The sequence below is a fragment of the Melospiza georgiana genome, chromosome 25, assembly GCF_028018845.1.
Source record: "Melospiza georgiana isolate bMelGeo1 chromosome 25, bMelGeo1.pri, whole genome shotgun sequence".
NCBI lineage: Eukaryota > Metazoa > Chordata > Aves > Passeriformes > Passerellidae > Melospiza > Melospiza georgiana.
In genome coordinates this window covers 2,276,927-2,297,845 of record NC_080454.1, presented here as the reverse complement: position 1 = coordinate 2,297,845, position 20,919 = coordinate 2,276,927, and the positions used below count along the sequence as shown (strand labels likewise).

Below are 20,919 nucleotides of genomic sequence, written 5' to 3'. Positions count from 1 at the left end.
TCTAACCATACTGGGGGGACTGGAACCACACTGGGAACAGCTGGCATCATGCTGGGAGCAACTGGGACGATGCTGGGGGAAACTGAATCTACCCTGGAGGCAACTGGGCACGACTGGGACCCTGCTGGGAGGGACTGGGAGTATTCTTGGAGCAACTGGGATCATAATGGGAGGAACTGGGAACAACCGGAATTATGCTGGGAGCAACTGGGATCACAGTGAGAGCAGCTGAGTCCATGCTGGGTTACACTGGGATCACATTGAGAGCGACTGGAATCATACTGGGATCGACTGGGAGTGGCTGGTTTTGTGGATTTTGGGGGATTTTATTGGCATTTTGAGGGGGAGTTTTTCTGGGGGTATTTGGGGGTTTATTGAATTTTTTTGTGGCTTGTTTTGAATTTTGGGGGTTTTACTGGGATTTTTTGGGGATTTTTGGAATTCTCAGAAATTCTGGGGGTTTTATTGGGATTTTTAGGAGATTTTGGGGCATTTTATTGGAATCGTGGTCGCATTTAGTGGGATTCATTGGGGATTTGGGTTCTTCTGGGATTTTTGGAGGGATTTGCAGGGGGGGGTTTTTTGGGTGTTGCCAGGATTTTTTTTGATCTTGGCGGAAATTTTGTGGGACATTTATGGTTTTGGGGACATTTTTGAGGGATTTGCGGAGTTTAATCAGGATTTTTGGGGTTATTGGGATTTCAAAGGATTTTGTGGGCTGTTATTGGGAGTCTAGGGTGGCATTTGAGAGATTTAATCAGGATTTTGTGGGTTTTATTGGGACTTTCAGGACTTTTAAGGAGATTTTGGTGTCTCTGAGCCCTTCCCCTCACCCAGGCAATGTCCCAAAGTCCCCCTAAAATTCCACTAAAACCCCACAAAATCCCCCAAAATTACAAGAAAACCCTCAAAACCCCCACAGAATCTCCGAAAATCCCAGTGGAACTCACCAAAATTATAAAAAACTCCCAAAAATTTCAATAAATCCCACCTCCCAAGAAACCCCTCACAACGCCAATAAAGTGCTCTAAAATCTAAAACTCCCCAAATCACGTAGCTCCCACCAAAACCCAGTAATTCTCCCCCAAAAGCTCCAATAATTCCTCCTAAACTCACAATAAAATCCCCCAAAGCCCAAAAAAGCCTCCCCAAAAAACCCTCTCAAAACCCAAAATCCCCACAAATCCCCCAGAAGCCCCCCAGGCTCAGTGGGGCAGTCCTGGATCAGGGGGAACCGGCCGGTGGAACAGGAGCCACTTCAGGGGGCCCTCGGAGCTCTCTGGGGAGGGGGCACCATGGGAGACCCCCCCAAAAACCGGGGGGGGGAGGGAAACCCCTGCTGTGCCCCCTCCCCCCGAAACCCCCAGACCCCGCTTCAGGGTGGGCCTGGGACCCCCCGAAACCCCCAAATCTTCCGCCGGGACCTCTCCAGGAACCCCAAATCCCCCAGAGCTCCCCCAGTGTTGGCCCAGAACCACCCTGGACCCAAATAACCTCCCCAGGACTCTCAGACCCCCCCATTTCCCCACAAAATTCATCCCAGATCCACCTGAGACCCCCCCCCAAATCCATCAGGATGCCCCACATCCCCCTCAGACCCCTCTCCCCCAGACATCTCCCCCAAACCCTATGAAATCTCCTCGAACTCCCCAAATTTCTCCCCGGACCAACCTCAGAACCCCCAGATGCACTCACAACCCCCCCAGTTCCTCTCGCAATACCCCAAAATGCCCTCAGACCCTCCCAATTCCCCTCAGATCCCCCTAAACCCACCAGAGAATGCGCCAGACTCGCTCAAGCTTCCCCCCTGCCGCCACCGCGTGCGCAGGCTCCCCCAGCCAATAGCGGCGCGCCCCGCCGAACTAATCAATCGCCGCACTGCACGTACCCGAACTAACCAGTCACGGCGCGGCTCCCCTCAGCAATGCCCGCCTCCCCCGCGCCCCCCAGCCAATCAGAAGTGAGCCGGAAGCGGCGCTCCCTTCCCCGCCGCCGCCGGGACCCGCCGGGCTCGGGACAGGAGCGGGAGGGGCCTGAGAGGGGATCGGGGGGGGGCGGGGAAGGGTCCGGGCGGTCTGGGGGGGCTTTGGGGAGGGGTCCTGGGGGGACCTGGGGGATGCGGATGGTTTCTAAAAGGTGTCTCGGGGAGGGGGGGGGGGGAGGGTCGTGGCAGCGTCTGGAGGGGTTTTGGGGAGGGGTCGTAGGAATGTCTTGGGAGGGTCTGGGGGTGTTGGGATGGTCCTGGGGGGAGTTTGGGGAGGGCTCTGGGGGGTCCTGAGGGTGTCCTGGGAGGGTTTTGGAGGTTTTGGGGAGGGGCTCTGGGGGCTCTGGCAGTGTGATGAACAGGGCCAGGAGAGCAGCTCCTTTCAAAAGGCCATTATTAAAGACAGCTCTGGGTGCGGAACCCGAGGGGTTGCGCACGGCGCCGCTGCTCCCACAGGACCGCGCTGAGCGGCAGCAGGAGGAGGAGGAGGAGGAGCAGCGCAGCTTTGTCTCTCGGCACAGCCGGGGCTTCCGTCCTCACCAGAGTCCTTAGGAAGGCAACGTTGGCTCGGAGCTTAGGGGGATCCTCCAAGCTGAGCACTATTAAAATTATGATGGCAGGGCGGAATCCGGCTCTGCTCAAGGGTGGGTGATTTAGTGCGGTTCTGCTAGGTTAAAGTCATTGTTTATGTGCTGGTTTGTTGTTCGGAGAGGGTTCATGGAGTTCCCACAGCCTCTTATTTAAATTCAGTCTGGGATGGGAAGGGATTACAAAACCCGGCTGAGACGGAAAGGGCCACAAATACAGAGTGAGATGGAGAGAGATACAAATACAGGGTAAAATGGTAACACTGAACAGCGGCGACTAAAGGCAAGTCCTAGAAGTGTAACATTCAATGTTTAACAACAGACGAACACTTCAAATTCAGACCCTATCAACTTCATTAACATCAACTAGCAATTACTGCTCTGAAAAAGAGCTCTCATCTCCAGGGTTTCATTTCTCAACTCTATTGGAGCAAAAATGAGCAATGTGCCCTGCTGGTGTTGACATGTTCTGAGTCCCTCAGCTGTTAGTTGGGTTCCCGTGCTGTTCTGCCTGGTGCTTGCTGGATGTGCTGGAACAAGAGCTTGGGCCCTTGATGAAAATGACCACAAATGACTTCCTTGGGATTTACTGGGCTCAGAGTAAAAGGGATCAAATTCAGGTTTGATCTAGAAAATGCTTCTTCCCTGTCAGGATGGTGAAGTCCTGGCTTCACAGATTGCTCAGAGAAGCCGAGTAAATAAAGTTTCAGAATTCTTCCTTTCTGTCCCATTCCTGTTCCATAAGTCCAGGTTTGGTTTTCAGAGTGCCACCTTCTCAGCTGCTTGCCATTTGTGTCCTGCTTTCTCTCATGCCTTCCTTTGTCTGCTCCTTTTCCCTTCCACAGGGTCTGTCTTTACCTGTGGCAGCTCCCAGCCAAAGACCTTCCCCTGATTTTTTTTTTCCCTTCCCAATCCAGGTGCTCAAACAGCCCTGGATGAAGTTATGGAGGCTGGCAGTGAAATGTCTGTGTAAGATCTTGCTGCACTCGTGTCTTGGCCCCTTCAGACTTTGGCTTTGAAGGGCAGGAGCATCTTTTCCTTGCGGGCAGCTGGAATTGCAGCCCATGGCAGTGAGTGCCAGAGATGTCAGAGGGCAATTGCTGAGGCTGCCGGGGCGCTGCTCCTGCCGTGCCTGCCAGGGGAGATGTGCAGGGCAGGGTCAGGCTGCAGCAGCTGGCTGGGCTCCCCGAGCAGACAGCAAAGGTGGCTCTGCTGCACATTCTGCAGCTGGGGGCAGAGGGAAGAAGGGCAGGGAGTCCCTGACAGAATGCTGGAATGCTTGTGGCTGGAAGGACCCTGCCCCCGGACCCCAATCGGGCCCAGCCCTGGATGTCCCGAGACCCCCCCAGACCCTCTCCCCAAACCCTTCCAGAGCCCCTGCCCAAAACCTCCAAAACCCTCCCAGGACACCCTCAGCACCCCCCAGAGCCCTCCCCAAACTCCCCCCAGGACCATCCCAACACCCCCAGACCCTCCCAAGACCTTTCTAAGACCCCTCCCCAAAACCCCCCCAGACCCTCCCACGACCCCTCCGCCCCCCTGCGAGACCCCTCTTAGGAGCCATCCGCACCCCCCAGGTCCCCCCACAACGCCCCAGGACCCCTCCCCAGACCCCCAGACCCTCCCAAACCCCCGGACCCCTCCCCAAAGCCCCCCCAGACCCTCCCCCGCCCCCCCCCATCCCCTCTCAGGCCCCTCCCGTTCCTGTCCCGAGCCCGGCGGGTCCCGGCGGCGGCGGGGGAGGGGGCGCCGCTTCCGACTCGCCTCTGATTGGCTGGGGCGGCGCGGGGGAGGCGGGCATTGCTGAGGGGAGCCATGCTGTGATTGGTTATTTCAGAGACTTGCAGGGCGGTGGTTGGTTGGCTCGGGGCGGGGCGCTTTGCCATTCTTGAGAGTCCCGGCGCGCGGCAGGGGCGGGAGATTGTGAGGGGAGAGCGGAGCTGAGGTGGGGACGGGGAGAAACTGGGGCGGTTTGGGGCGTGTCTGAGGGGAAATTTGGAATTTTTGGGGGCATCGACGGGAAACACAGGGGTGTGCGATGGGTTTGGGGTGAATGAGGGAGTCTGAGGGGGCTTTGGTTGGTCAGAGGGAGCTTCCTGAGGGGTTATGAAATCACAGAGGTTGCTGTGACATCACAGAGTAGTGTATTAGGCCATACTCTACTATAATGGAGGGTGGCTCTGTGACATCAGAGAGTGGGTTGTGACATCACTGGGTGTCGGAGTGACATCACACAACAGGCTGTGACATCCCAGGACAGTGACATCATTGTGTTCCTTTGTGATATCACAGAGCTTTCTGTGACATCACAGCACAGCTGTATGACATCAAAGAGGGATATGCCAGTGTTGGCTCGGTGACACAGGATGGCTTTGTGACATTCCACAGTGGGCTGTGGACATCACAGGAGGCTGTGGGACATCACAGGTGGCTGTGTGACATCACAGATGGCTGTGTGACATCACAGGGGCAGTGTGACATCACAGGGGAGCTCTGCGACATCACAGGGTACAGTGTGATATCACAGGGGCTGTGTGACATCACAGGGGCAGTGTGACATCACGGGAGCTCTGCGACATCACAGGGTACAGTGTGACATCACAGGAAATGTGTGACATCACAGGGGTAGCGTGAGGGCACTGGGGAGGTCACTCTGCCCCGGCCCCCCTCACAGCTCCCCCCAGAGCAGTCCAACCCTGCTCGTGCACAGCGGAGTCCCCTCTCCCCCCGGGTCCCCCAGCCCCCGGCCCCGCAGCCTCCCCCAGAGGATGTTCCACGAGATCGACCCCAGAGCCTGACACGGGGACGGGGGGCTGGGGCCCTGGGGGTGGCACAGGGGGACAGGGACCCCCCCGGCAGCATCCCCGTGTCCCCCAGGGCCAGAGCCTGGGCCAGGGCTCCTTCACTCTGTTACCAACGAGGCCTTGAGAGCACTGAAAAAATCCCCAGCAAGGGAGCAGCAAAAACCAGACTGAATATTAAGGGACGGCAGCACAGATTTCCGTGTCAAGAGTCACTCTGCTGGTGACTGGACACTTCAGACACACCAAGGAAACAAAGCAACAACAAAACCAATCAAAATCCAGGCAATCAAACCACAAATTAACTAAGAACTGTTGAAATTTGTGCACCTGAATGTGTGCCTAAAGGACAGTGAGGGCAAGGATAAAATGAATGCAGCCTAAAAAGTAAACAGAACTCAAATTTAACAGGCTTGATTGATACCTTAGACTTCAGTATTTAGCAAAATAACAGCACTTGACAGTACTTAACCTTACTTATAACCTAGGACTCAATGATTTTACAGTGGAAAAACACTTAACAATATTCAGCTTAGCTTATAACTTATGTTTAACTTCACTACTTAGCAAAAGAAAAACTCCTAGCAGCATTTAACTTAGCTTACAGTTTGTGACTCACCCTTACCTACAGGCCTGACTGGCTCAGCCATCCAAGGCACTCAGACCCCTCAGAGAGCAGCATTTCTGCCACATTTCCCCAGCACAGGCACTCCTGTGTGCACACAGACACAAAGAGTCAGTGCAAGGCACCTGTGAGCAATTCCCCTCAGGGCAGGCAATGCTCCCTGTGGATGCTTTGGCATCTCCCCAGCAAAGGGCAAAGGGTTGAGCCTGGAGGAGTGGGGGGATCGGCCCAGGCTCCGAGAGTTCCTGGCTGGGAGAGGCCCCACTCAGAGGGAGTCGCTGGCCCAGGAGAGCTCCAAGGGCTCCTTTTGGAGTGCTGTTTGTGGGGCCCCAAAAGAGGGGCTTCAGTCCCAGCAATGGTTCATCCTGGCCACACTTGGCACCAACAGCTTTCTTTGGCAGTGTGAGAACAGGGATGTTGTGCCACTGAGGGAACACAAACAGGTCCCAGGGCTGCTGCTAAAGGACCCAGGAGCTGGTTGGGCAGCAGCAGTGCCTGGAGCAGACAGTGTTTGTGATGAGCTGCAGAGGAGCTGAGCCCAGGCGCTGTTGGCCAAGGCCGAGGCCCAAGGGGCATTTCTCAGCTGGCAGGGCGGCCTGAGAAGGGGAGGGGGAATGCAGCAGCACAGGGCCCATGGAACCAAGGGACCATTGTGACACTGTGGGGCCCTGTGAGACCAAGGGACCAGTGTGACACTCTGGGGCCCTGTGAGACCAAGGGACCATTGTGACACTGTGGGGCCCTGTGAGACCAAGGGACCATTGTGACACTCTGGGACGTCATGGAACCATGGAGACCACGGTGACATTGCTGGGCCCCATGGAACCAAGGGGACAGTACTGACACTGTGTGACTCCATGGAATGTAGGGATCATTGTGCCACTGAGGGGCCCCATCAAACCAAGGGTCCATTGTGACACCAAGGGGCCTCATGGAACTGTGAAGACCATTATGGCACTTTGGGGTGTCATGGAAACAAGGGGCCATTGTGACACTGTGAGACCCCATGGAACCAAATGTCCACTGTGACATTGCAAGGCCTCATGCAACCATGGAACCATGGAAAGATCATTAAGTCACTTCACAGCCTCATGGAACCAGGGAGCCATTGTGACACTGAGGGGACTCTTGGAATCCTGGAGACCATTGTGACACTACGAGGCCTCATGGAATAAGCAAAGAATTGTGACACTGTGGGGCACCACAGAACCAAGGAGACTATTGTGACACTGTGGGCTACCATGAAACAAGAGGCCTTTGTGACACTGCAGGGCTGCATGGAACCAAGGGGCCATTGTGACATTGTCAGGCCTTCTGTCATCAGTGTTCCTGGGTCCCTGTGGTTCCATGAGGCCCCATGATGTCTCAAGGATCACTGGATACCACAAGGCCCTGAGTTATCCCAAAGGATCCTTGTTTCCAACTGGTCTCACTGAGTCAAAAGGGCCTCTGGATTCCATGAGAACCCACAGTGTCACAGTGTCCCTTTGGTTCCCTTTCATCATCCTGTAGTGTCACGAGGATTCCTGAGAACCATGAGGCCCTGAGATATCACAATGGATGGTTCCATGAAGCCCCAGAGTTTCACAGTCTCCTCTTGGTTCCATGGAGGCCCATGGTCCCAAAGGAGTCTCTGGATTCTACAAGACCCTGGAGTGTCACACGGCCGCTATAGTCCCATGAGGGTTTGCAGTGTGACAATGTCCCCAGGAGACACTGCAGTGTGACAATGTCCCTAGGAGGCCCTGCAGTGTCACAGAGGAGCAGCACTGGAGTGGGCAAAGCACCAGGGGAGGTTTGGCAGTGTTCCCGTGTCTGTGACACAACAATGGTGGCAACATCAACGTTCCCCTCTCTATGATACCACAGCGGTTCAAGACTGAGCATTGCCCTGTCTGTGACACCACAGGGGTGGCAGCCACAGTGTTCCCCACTCTGACACCACGGCTCGGGCAGGACCATGTTCCCCTCTATGTGACACCACAGCAGTGACAATTCCAACGGTCCCCTCTCTGTCCCACCACAAGGGACAATTCCTATGTTCTCATCTCTGTGACACCATAGCTGTGGTAGCTCTAAAATTCCACTCTCTGTGACACCACAGCAGTGGCTGCCCTAAATTCCTTCTCTGTGACACCACAATAGTGAGAGCCACAATATTCTCCTCTCTGTGACACCACAGTGGTTGCAGCCCCTGTGTTCCTGTCTCTGTGACAACACAGCTGTGCCACCCCTCTTGCTCCTCTCTGTGACACCACAGAGGTGGCACCCCCAGCGTCCCCCTCTGTATGACACCAACACAGTGACAGATCAAATATTCCCCTCTCTATGAGAAAACAGTGCTGGCAGCACCAATGTTCCAATCTCTCTGACACCACATCGGTGGCACACCCAACATTGCCCTGTCTATGAAAACACAGTAGTAGCAGCCCCAACATTGCCCTGTCTATGAAAACACAGTAGTAGCAGCCCCAACGTTCCCCTCTGTGACACCACAGCAGTTGAAGCCACAACTTTCTCCTCTTTGTGACACTGCAGCTGTGGAAGCCCCACGTCCCTCTCTCTCTGACACCACAGCAGTGGCTGCCCCAACCTTCCCCTGTCTGTGATACCACAGTGGTGGCAGCCCCAAAGTTCTCCCAGTGACACCACCACTGTGGCAGTCCCAATGTCCCCTTCTCTGTGACACTGCTGCAGTGGAAGCCCCAAAGTTCTCCTCTCTATGACACTGCAGGGATGGCCGTCCAAAGTTCTACTCTCTATGGCAGTGCCACAGTGGCAGTTCCAACATTCCCCTCTCTGTGACTCCTCAACATTTGCAGCCCCAGTGTTTCCCTGTCAGTGACACCCCAGTGGTGGCAACCTCAAAGTTCCCCTGTTTGTGACATGACAGCAGTGGCAATACCAATGTCCCCCTGTCTATGACAGCAAAGCAATTGCAACTCCAGTGTTTCCCTGACAGTGACACCACAGAGGTGGCACCCACAGCATTCTCCTCTCTATGACAGCACCACAGTGGCAGCCCCAACATTCCCCTCTCTATGACCCTGCAGGGGTGGCAGCCCCAAATGCTCCCCTGTCTGTGACACCACAGCGGTGACTGCCCCAACATTCCCCTCTCTATGTAAAACAGGGATATGACAAAACAGGGGTAGCAGCCCCAAGGTCTTTGAGCCCACAAGGATGGCAGCCCAAACACTCCCCTCTCTATGATACCACAGCAGTGGGAGCCCCAGCATCCCCTGCCTGTGACACCACAGCTTTGACAGCCCCAACATTGCCCTGTCTGTGATATCACAGTGGTGGGAGCTCCAGCATCCCCTGTCTGTGACACCTCAGCTTTGGCAGCCCCAACATTCTCCTCTCTATGACTCCACAGCAGAGGCAGCACCAATATTCTCCTCTCAATGACAAGACAGCACTGGAAGCCCCAGCGTTCCCATGTGTATGATACCACTGTGGTGTCAGCCATAAAGATCCCCTCACTATAGCACCACAGCAGTGGCAGCCCCAGTGTTCCCCTCTCTAAGAAACCACAGCTGTGCCAGTCCCATTTTCCCGGTCTCTGTGACACCACAGTGGTGCTGCTCGAATGTTCCCCACTCTGCGATTCTGCAGCTGTGGCAGCAGCACTAGAACAGAAGCAGCATCTGTGGAACACCAGGGGTGCAGGGGAGGATCAGAGAAGGAGCAGTGGAACAGTGGGAGATGAGCAGTGTTGGAGCAGCAGTGGAGCAGCCGTGAAAGAGCAGAGGAACCGTGCTGAAACAGCACAGCACAGCTTCTGAGCAGCAGTGGAGTGAGCATAGAAAAGGAAGAACAGTGGTGGCACAGGAACTCCAGCCATGGAACAGTGGTGGCACAGGAACTCCAGCCATGGAACAGTGGTGGCACCGGAACTGCAGCCATGGAAGAGTGGTGGCACAGGAACTGCAGCCATGGAACAGTGGTGGCACAGGAGCTCCAGCCATGGAACAGTGGTGGCACAGGAACTCCAGCCATGGAACAGTGGTGGCACAGGAGCTTACAGCCATGGAACAGTGGTGGCACAGGAACTCCAGCCATGGAACAGTGGTGGCACAGGAGCTCCAGCCATGGAACAGTGGTGGCACAGGAACTGCAGCCATGGAACAGTGGTGGCACAGCCCCACAGCTGTGGAGCGGCGCCTGAGATGCTGAAGCTGCGGGACACAGAGCGGCTCCCAGCGCTGTGTCCTGCAGGGGCCGGCCCCGCACACACCAGAGCAATGCCCCTCAGGCTGAGCCAGAGCTGGGGGCACAGGCAGGAATTGCTGCTGGGCTGTGCAAGGTGTGGATTGAGTGCATTTAATGGTGACCTGGGGATTTGATCCTGCTCATTGCAGCTGCTTTTGTGCTGTCCTGGCTGTTCCTGATCATCTGAAGTCATGAACTCAGGAGAAACTTGGGACAAAAGGAATCAAAGTGCCTTCTGTCCTGCTGTCTTGGTTTGGAAAGACAGGTGCCTGCTAAGGAAGGCAGGAGCCTCCCCTGAAATGGAGAATGTAAAATCCCCACCACCACCGAATTGCTAGAAATTTTAAATTAAGGGGAGCTCTCGGGCAAAAAATATGGGAAGAGGAAATAACAGTTCTTTCATAGAGAAGAAAATAAAAGGATAAAACAAACAATGCAGTAAACTAAAACAGCACTTAGAGAGTCAGAACACAACCTGACACCCTGTTGGTCAGGGTGTTGGTAGCAATCCAATTGGAAATTTGGCTGCAGTCCTCCTGGAGTGTCAGGTTCTGTTGGAGCAGGGGCTCGTGTAGAAAAGGGTGTAGTCTTTCTCTGAGGATCCAGTGGAAGAAGAGGCAGCCGCTGTTCCTCTGGGAAATCCAGTGGAGAAGTTGTGCTGCTATTCCAGAATCTCCAGATTCTAGCTGGCTAGAATGCTTGGCTCTTCCCTTTCAGCAGAGCATCTCCCAATGGGATGCTGTAGTTCTTATCAGTCATGCAGTGACATTCAATAGCCTGTTATCAGCAGATGTCCCCCCAGGAGGGAGGAGTGGTTGTGGAAGAGATAAGGAAAACTGCCATACAGATGGCAAATAGAATGCATCTTGCCTTGCAATCTGGGACACCTGCAGAGAAAGACATCTTGGTAGAATTTGAATGATTTCTGATTTGGGAAATCATTAAAAAAAAAAGTGGGTCAGTTATTGGCCTGTGGTTTGTTCTCATCCAGAAAGATGTTCCAAAGTACTGCAATTTGGCATTAAAAACCAGGAATGTGCCTCTTCATCTGGATATTGCACATGGACTACAGAGCTATTTGTCGTCATTATGATAGGAAAACAATTGGAGATCTTTTCCCAGTTTAACTCTTTCTTCCTGTCTCTGGGATTAGGCCTCCAACACCCACTGTTGGAGTCTTCTTTCCATAATCTGCTCCTTTGGAGTTGGGATGTGACAAATCAGTGGGAGGAGGGAGAGACCATTAAAACTCCAAACTCTGTTTTTATAGTCTCTGGATTTCCAGTGCTTAGAAATTGTCATGTTTTCAACTGTCTGAACAAATCCCACATTGCTTACTTTTTCTGTGGCAGGAAACCTTCCTTTGGCCCCATTTAGGAACTGACCCTGGGAAACACCTCATTGCAGATGCTTTTTTGTTGGTTTTGCTAAGAGATGACAAGAAAATCAGCACACGGGGCAGGGATGAGAGAAAGGGAAGAAACAATTCCTTTCTTTATCTTCCTTGTGGGAACTCTCCTCTAGAGATTGTGCTCCAGCCAGAGACTTCCCAGGCCAAGGGCTGAGGGGATCAATTCAGCTTAGAGAGTTGAGGCATCTCCTCCCTGGTCTGTAGCCCTGGGGCTGGGAGGGGACACGGGTGCCCCCCTTGCACCCCCTGGAATGGGGGATTCCTCCTGCCTCTGCCAGGTGCTTCTGATCCTGGCATTAGCCCTGGCCTGGCTTCTCCTGCTCTGAGCTCCCTGCCATGGTCACTGCTGGTGCTGGAGGGCAGGAGGGAGGGATTCAGTGCAAACCTGGGAGGCGCCAGTGGGCTCAGAGGTGTGTGGAGGTGACAGTGACAGAGTGACATAGGGAGGTGCAGATGGACATAGGGACAAGACAACACCCCTGGGAAAACTTCTTGGAAATTTGGGGGACTTTGAGTGTAAAATACACACGAACACAGACACACAGACACAGAATGCTGCAAAGTATTTCCCAGCTATCTTAAGTTGAACATGGGGCGTGTATTCTATTCCTATCTGATGGGGCAGTTACCTTCTGTTAATTGGGCAGTTTTCTTTATCTCTTCCAAAACCGATCCTCCCTCCCAGGAGATATCTTCTGTTAATGGGCCATTGAGTGCCACTGCATGACTGATAAAATTCCATCATCCCATTGTGAGAAGCTCCGCCCAGAGGGAGGAGCCAAGCATTCCTACCTGGATATAATCAGAGGGCTGGAAGACCAGAGTCAGCCTTTTCCACAGGATTCCCATAGGAAGAACAGGCCAAACACCACCACCACTGGATCTTCAGAGGAAAACGCCACCATCCTACAGGATCCCTGCTTCAACAGACCCACACCTGTCACTGCAGGTGGACTGTAGCCACCATTTATTGGGACTGCCACCGCCACTGTGACCCACAGGGTGTCAGGTCATATTCTGAATCTGTCGGTGTTTTTTCTCTGTACTATTGCATTTATATTTTAATTTTCCGGCTACATAACGGTTATTCCTAGTCCCATATCTGTTGCCTTAGAGCCCCATAATTTCAAAATTATACCAGTTCGGAAGGAGGTTGTTTACTTTTTTCCATTTCAAGGGAGGCTCTTGCCTTCCTTAGCAGACACCTGTCTATTTAAACTGAGACAATGCCCCCGGACACCCAGGCAGGTGAGGAGGAAGTCAGTGCCCCTTTCCCCTTCTCTCCTGCTCCATCTCCTGGCCCAGCACGGCCCGCGGCTGCAGGACAACCCTGCTGACAATGCCATCCTGCCGGGGAAGCACTGGGGACATCTCCTTCTCCTTCCCTGTGGCACAGAGGCAAATCCCATCCTGTCCTTGTCCTTCCTCCTGCAGGCAAGAAGCAGAGGATGGAGACCAGGGAGGACAAATCCCCACAGTAGAACCTCATGGAAGAGGCCACTTTGAGCGGCTCTACTGAGCAGGAATCCAATGGAGAGGAAAAGTCCCAGAGGTCCCACAGGATGAGGGGCACCAAACCCAGCCTGGGTTGCTCTGAGGAGGAAAGACCCACCCTGGGCCAGGAAGGTGGACAGAGCTTCAGCCAGGGCTCGGAGCTGGTGGCCCAGGAGCAGCTTCATGATGGGGAGAAGCCCTACAAGTGCTTGGAGTGTGGGAAGAGCTTCAGGTGCAGCTCTGAGCTCGTCACCTACCAACACATCCACACCGGGGAACGGCCCTATGAGTGCCTTGAGTGTCCAAAGATGTTTCACACCACTTCCACTCTCGTCAGGCACCAGCGGATTCACACAGAGGAGAGGCCCTTCCGCTGCCCTGAGTGCGGGAAGGGCTTTAGAGAAAACATCAGCCTTGTTACCCACTGGTGCATCCAAACCAGGGAGAGGCCCTACGAGTGTCCCAAGTGTGGGAAGAGCTTCACCCAGAGCTCTCATTTGACCAAACACCAACAGAGGCATCGGTAAGGGAAGCCCTGCAAATGCCCCACTGCAGGAAAAGCTTCTTGCACTGCTCCAGCTTCATCCCTCATTGGAAGATCCCCTTTGGGAAGAGCCCTGGTGATCCATGTTCCCTGTCATCAGTGCTGGGAAGACAGCTGTCCCTTTTCCTGTCCCTGCCAATGACATGATATGGGTCCAAGAACATGAGGGTCTGGCCATGGTTGTGTCATTATATTCACTCCCACATCAGGTTATTGCTAGAGGCAGGAAAGGGACTGTCTCTCTCCCTCCCCTGAGGAGAAGGGCGTCCTTTCCAGGCAGGAGTGAATATGTGGCTGGAAAGAGACAGTCAGTGGTGTTGTAGTTTTCCCTGTAAATAGTTTTTCTGATCCTTTCTGTTACCAGTGTTGTTGCTGTTCCAGTTTGTTCCTTATTTGGTTGCTGTTCCCAATAAATTGTTCTTATCCCAGCCCGGGATCTTTGCCTTTTGTGCTTTCCATGGGAGGCGGCAGGGCAGCGAGGGCAGCGCGGTTTTAGCAAGAGCAGAAAATTGGGGAATCCCATTCCTGAACCCCAGCCCCTGGAAACCGAGCATCCCAGCTGGTCCCAGCCCTGGTGGCCATGGCAACAGCCTTGGGAGCGGGTCCCTGGCTGGGGCTGTGGGAACCTCTTCCCTCCGGTGCCCAGGGACAGGAGTGGAGGGAACGGCTGCAGCTGAGTCGGGGCAGGCTCAGGTTGGATGTCAGGAAAAGGTTTTTGCCCAGAGGCTGCTGGGGCCCTGCCCAGGCTCCCCAGGGAAGGGTCCCAGCTCCAGGGCTCTCTGAGCTGCAGCAGCGTTTGGACAGTGCTGCCAGGCCCAGGCTGGCATTGTTGGGGTGTCCTGTGCGGGGCCAGCAGTTGGACTGGAGGATCCTGATGGGTCCCTCCCAGCTCAGGCAATTCTGTGGTTCTGGGATCCCATGAACCTGGGGATGGGGCTGCCAGTGGTTGCCATGGCAACGGGCTGTGGCTGCAGGCCTGAGCTGGTGTCCATGGCAACCACCCCTGGCATGGGGTCTCCATGGAGCTGCCAGGGGACTGAGCATAGCAACAGGGGGCTGGTGATGGTTGCCATGGAAACTGACCATAGCAACAGGGGGCTGGGGAGGGTTGCCATAGAAACTGTCCAGAGCAACAGGGGGCTGGGGAGGTTTGTCATGGAAACTGTCCAGAGCAATGGGTTCTGGTGATGGGTGCCTGCTAAGAACTGAGTTACCACAGGCACTCAGAGGGGTTCCATGGGAGGTGCCCTGATTTTTTAAGATTTTCTAAGATATTGAAATTGTTGTAGCGAACTTTCTCACACACATGCTGTAAATAACTCATTGTTTTGCATTCCTTTATGGAGGAGGAGAAAGTTGATCGATTCTTAGTTTGTCCATTGTCATTGGAGAGGTGGCACTGTCACCCTCCAATCCACTGTCACTCTTGGGAAACTATAAATGTTGGAGTCAGAAAATAAACTTCATTTTTTTTTCACCATGAGAACAGCGGTGTGCGCTTGTGTTCTTTTGTGTCCTATAGCAAAACATGGGGACATTCCAAGAGTCTCCAGCCTGTTCCAGAGCTGGAATGTCACACACAGAGACAGGGGCTCCATGGAGACCTCCCAGAGCTTTCTGGGGATGGTAAAGAGCCCTGTGGTCAGAGGCAGTCACAGCCATTCCATGGTGACATCCCAGGGGACCTTGTGCTGCAAATGCACCGATCTGTCACAGGCACTCACGAGGGCTCCACGGTGACATGCCAGGAGTCCCCAGGCTGCCAAAGGGCCAGGATGTCCCAGACACTCACAGGGGTTTCTGTCATGGGCCGAGTAGGAGATTCAGGCAAAAGCTTTGTTTCTTCCTTGGAGAAATTCCTGCTGAGTCATGGGGTGGAGAAATGGCACACAGCAGCCACCACAGAAGCCATAAAACCCTCCAGAATCCCATGACTTCTAAAATTCCATCTCAGAGAGGAGACTGGGAGTGGCTGGATCCAATCCCAGCCCCAGACATTGACAAAGGTGCAAAAGACTGGACAGGGGAATTGAACTTGTCCCACAGGATTAATGATGGTATACCAGACAGATTTCTAGAAATTCTGATCATGCTTAGACAGAAAGATCTTGATCAGAGTTATTTCTTCCACAGCATTGGAGCTCTAACAATTAGAATATTCTTTCCTAGGAAGAAATTTTGAAGTCAACAGGGCCTTGCTGGAGTTGTTGGAGCCCATGGCAGGCAAAGCCTCCTGCTCCAGCAGGAACTGCCTTTCCTGTGCCATCAGCAGGGCAGGTCCCACTGCAGGAAAAGCCTCAGGCCAGCCCCAGCACAGGGAAGGGCTCGGGCACAAGGGCAGAGTGCCGTGCTGGGAGCTGTGCCAGGGAGAGCCTGAGGCACCAAAGGCACCTTGGCAGCAGCAGCTGCTTGAAGGCCATGGCCAGAAGCCTCCCTTGGCAGCCCGGCCTGGTGGCCACCACTGCAGAGCTGCTGCCTCAGGGCTCATTCCTGGCTGGGCTCTGAAAAGCCACTTCTGCTCCAGGAGCCTGACTGGGAAGCCATTGGCCCCAGCACCTTGGGGACAAGATATTTATGACAAAACTCTTCATGGCAGCAGAGCCAAGGCAGGGGCAGAGGAAAGGGCAGAGGCAGGCCCAGGGGACAGGGCTGCCATGGTGATGGCTGTGAGGTCACTGCCCCTGCAGCAGCCTGGCTGCCCTCAGCAGACATTCTGGCCAGAAGCCTTGTGAGGGCACCCAGCATATCAGAGAACCCACAATGCAGGAATTCTGTCACTGGAGATGAGAGGGTTTCAATGGGCAATGCTGCACAAAGCTCCTGCTCTTGGACAATTCCTGGGATGGGGAATCCACTTCTCTGGAAAAATGGTTGCCGTTTTGTGCCACTCTCATAATTATAAAATATTTCCTCTTTCTAACAAATGAAAATCTACCCTCATTCAGTTTAGAAATATTGAGCCTGTCACTGCAAGATTTGGGAGAAAATGCCTTTGACCACATTTTTCCATTTTCCTAGTCCTTGGAGAGGAACCAAAAATCTCCCAAGATGGGATTTGGAGGCCTCATCACATAACCAGCAGAGATGGGCTGATGGCTCTGGGGTTGTTCCAGATTGCAAGGCAAGATGTACTCTATTGCCATCTCTATGGCAGTTGTCTTGTCAAGTGGACAGTTTTCCTTCTCTCTCTGACTGGACATCTGCTTATAATGGGCTACTGAATGTCACTGCATGACTGATAAGAACTACAGCATCCCATTGTGAGATGTGAGCCCAGAGGGAGGAGCCAAGCATTGCTACCCAGATATAATCTGGAGATTCTGGAATACCAGAACAGCTTTCTCCACTGGATTCCCCAGAGGAACAGCAGCTGTCTCTTCTTCCACTGGATTTTCAGAGGAAGAATACATCCTTTTCTACAGGACCGCCTGCTCCAACAGAACCACACCTGACACTGCAGGAGGGCTGCAGCCACATTTCCAATTGGACTGCCGCCAACACCCTGACCCACAGGGTGTCAGGTTGAATTGTGACTGTCAATGTTTTTCCAATGTACTGCATTGTTTATTTGTTTAATTTTCTTCCCTAATAAAGAACTGTTATTTCCTGCTCCCATATCTGTGCCTGAGAGCCCCCTTTATTTCAAAATTATAACAATGTGGAGGGAAGAGGGCTTACATTTCAGGGGAGGCTCCTGCCTTCATTAGCTGACACCTGTCTTTTCAAACATTAACAAGGGGAAAGTTTCAAAGCCTCAGTTATACAGCAAACAAAGTTTGGAGGAACAAATAAAATGGGAATTGGGGATGTTCTATTAGTTCCAGAAGCAGGATGAAATTTATTAGGACAGGATTTACAGGTGCATTTTGACATTGTCTGGAGTGCTCCCAGAGAAAGGGAAAATGGTAGTTAAGCTTCTCCAATTAAGGGAAGAAATCAAGGAGAAAATTCAAGAGATGATTTGGGCAAAACCAAAAAACTGAGGTAAATTGAACATGAAACCTATAGTAATAAAAATAGTTAATGTGAACCATCCAGTTCAGCTATGACAATATCCACTCTCCCTGGAGGGGAGATGGGGACTGCAGCCACTGATCCAGGACCTACTTGAGGACAGGATCTTAGAACCATGTATGTCCCCCCATAATACACCCATATTACCAGTAAAGAAGTCAGATGGGACTTACAGGCTTGTCTAAGATTGGAGAGAAGTGAACAAAAGAACAGTGAATCAGTACCCAGTAGTGCCTAATCCCTATACACTTCTAAGTAACATCCCAGTGGTTTAGCGTGATCACCTAAAAGATGCTTTTTGGGCATACCCACTGGCAGAGGAAAGCGGGTTATATTTGCTTTTGAACGGGAGGACCCCGATTCTGGGAGAAAGCAACAGCTTCAGTGGACTGGGTTCCTCCAAGGGTTTTCTCAATCCCCAAACTGTTGTTATCTTCTTCTATTTCATATTTCTAAAGTCCCATATTGTCACAAACATATTTCTAAAGTCTTATACCTTCTCAGTGATATTTCTTTGGGGCAGTTCTTCACATCACAGACTTCACCTCCTTCTTGTTGCTGCTTCTTAGTCAGGGCTCCTTCCAGGCTCTCCCTGACTGGCCAAGCCCCGCCCCTTTTATCCCAGTTTTCTTCACTAGCTACAGCTGCAGCCCAATTAAGGACATTGCAGCTGCAGCCCATCAAGAACAACAGGGGCTTATCGGGGCAAGGCCTATATACAGATATTCAAATACAATACAGATATTTTACTAGGCCTCCTACTATACCAAACCTCTTTGGTCAAGCCCTAGGAGAAGTAACACAACTCTTCTCCATTAAACCTGAAATAAAGCTCATCCAATATGTAAATTATTTGCTTCTCTCAGGATGGGAAGAAAAAGAAGTTTGGGAATCCACCATAGTGTTGTTAAATTTTCTGGGGCGCCAAGGACTTCAGGTATCAAAAGGGAAACTCGAATTTGTAGAAAGGGAAGTGAAATATCCAGGACATATGATTTGTCAAGGGAGCTGGGGGCTGAACCCTGAGAGAATTACAGGAATAGTCTCACTCCCACAGCCAAAAACTAAGAAAGAAGTCAAAAGGTTTTTAGGCCTGTTGGGATATTGTAGGCTACGGATTGGAGGATACACACAGGCCATCTGGTTCTTGTGTGAAAAGTTAATTGGAGAGATTAGGTGGGAAAAAGACAATGAACAAACGTTTGAAGCTGTGAAGCAAAAATTAGTCAGTGCACCAGCCCTGAGTCTTCCTGCCTTAGACAAACCCTTCTATCTGTCTGTGGATATAGAAAAAGAGGTAACACATGAAGTGTTAGCCTAGGACTGAGGAGGATCCAGGAAACCAGTGGCCTATTTATCAAAATTACTAGAGCCTGTCAGCCAGGGGTGGCCAACCTGCATTCAGGTGTGACAGTGACTTCCCTACTCATAGCAGAAAGCAAAAAATTAACCATTTAATTGAAAATTGAAGATATATGTCCCAGACTCAGTAACAAGTATCCTGAGGAATGGCTCACTGATTCCCAAATGCTAAAGTATGAAGCCATCTTAATAGATAATGTTTTAGAGCTAATCGTCAGTAACCAACTCAACCCTGCCCCGTTTTTGTATGGAGAACCAGATGAGGCACTAATACATAATTGCCTAGAGGTTATAAACTGTCAAACTAGAGTAAGAGAGGATGTAACAGATCAACCACTCCAAAGTGAAAAACAATTGTACATCGATGGATCTTCACAGGTAATAAAGGGGCACAGGGTATTGGGGTACGATATAGTGCATGAAGGGTTGGTAGCCATAGAAAAGATAAAGTTACTTTCCAACTGGTCAGCCCAGGCATTGAGTTGTATGCCCTAAAACGAGCTCTGGATATATTAGCACAGAAAAGAAGAACAATATATACAGACTGAAAATACACTTTTGGAATAGTGCATATATTTGGAAAAAATTGGGAAGAGAGGGGGCTATTAAATTCAAAGGGAAAGGGATTGATTCACAAAAAATTTCTTTTAGAAGAGTTAGAAACCTTACAATTACCAGAGGAAGTAGCAGTGGTGTATGTTAAAGGACATAGAAAAGGGGCTACTCAGGAGGAGCGAGGGAACAATTAGGCTGATCTAGAGGCTAAAAATGCAATTGAATCAGAGACAAAAACATTAATAATAGTATTAACACCCATGAGAGAAATGCAAAAAGTCCCTGTATTCAGTGGGACAGAAGAGGAAGAACTCCTTAAAAGAGGAGCCAAGAAAGATAAAAAGAGAAGCGGAGATTAGCAGATGGAAGGCAAATGTTGAATAAACTCCTGGCCAGGAAAATGCTAGAAGGCATACATGGAACAACACATTCGGGTACACAAGCGCTAAGTGATCAATTTCTAAGGGATTTGGGATGCAAAGGAATTTTCAGAATAGCTAAGCAAGTAACTGGAGGGTGTGTGATATGCCAGTGAATAAGTGAATAAGAAAATCATGAGGAAAACACCCAGAAGAGGGTGACAACTAGCCTTAGAGCCCTTCCAAAACATCCAAGTAGACTTTACTGAGCTTCTCCAGGAACAATGGTGGAAGTTTTTGCCACTGATAGTAGATCACGTGACTCAGTGGGTAGAGGTGGTACCCACTGTGAAAGCCAATGCCAATGTTGTGAGTAAAACACTTCTAGAATCAATCATTCCCTGATATGGGATGTCAAACAGGATTGATTCAGACTGGGGAACTCATTTCACATTAAAGATACTGCAGAAAGTTGTTCAGGCCCTGGGAGTAAAATGGGAATTACACACTCCATGGCATCCACAGAGTTCTGGTCAGATTGAGAGAATGAATCAAACTCTTAAAAGAGCTCTATTTAAGCTAATGATTGAAACCCAAGTGTCATGGATAAAATGTCTCCCTTTGGCCTTATTAAGAATTATTAAGAATTATTAAGAATTAGAACCCAACCCCAGTCAGATCTGGGGGTGTCACCCTATGAAATGATGTTTGGGTTTCCCTTTTGGACCTCACCCCACAAGGTTGCCACCTATGAGGAAGGGGAAACCAATGCCAAGAAATTTGTCATGTCCATAGCACAAACCTTAGAAGGGCTAAGACATAAAGGGGCAATTACTTAATCTACCAGCCTGGATTGCGGAATCCATAATATTAATCCTGGGGATTGGGTGATGATAAAGCCACAGGGAGATCAGCCTCTAACTCCCCAGTGGGAAGGTCCCTTTCAGGAACTGCTCACCACCGAATCG

The 20,919-nt window shown here is 51.7% G+C and overlaps 1 pseudogene; it reads left to right on the top strand.

Annotated features, from left to right (window-relative positions):
- The window catches only part of LOC131093333 (zinc finger protein 850-like), a 628,085-nt pseudogene that overhangs the window by 500,730 nt on the left and 106,436 nt on the right, over positions 1 to 20,919 (top strand).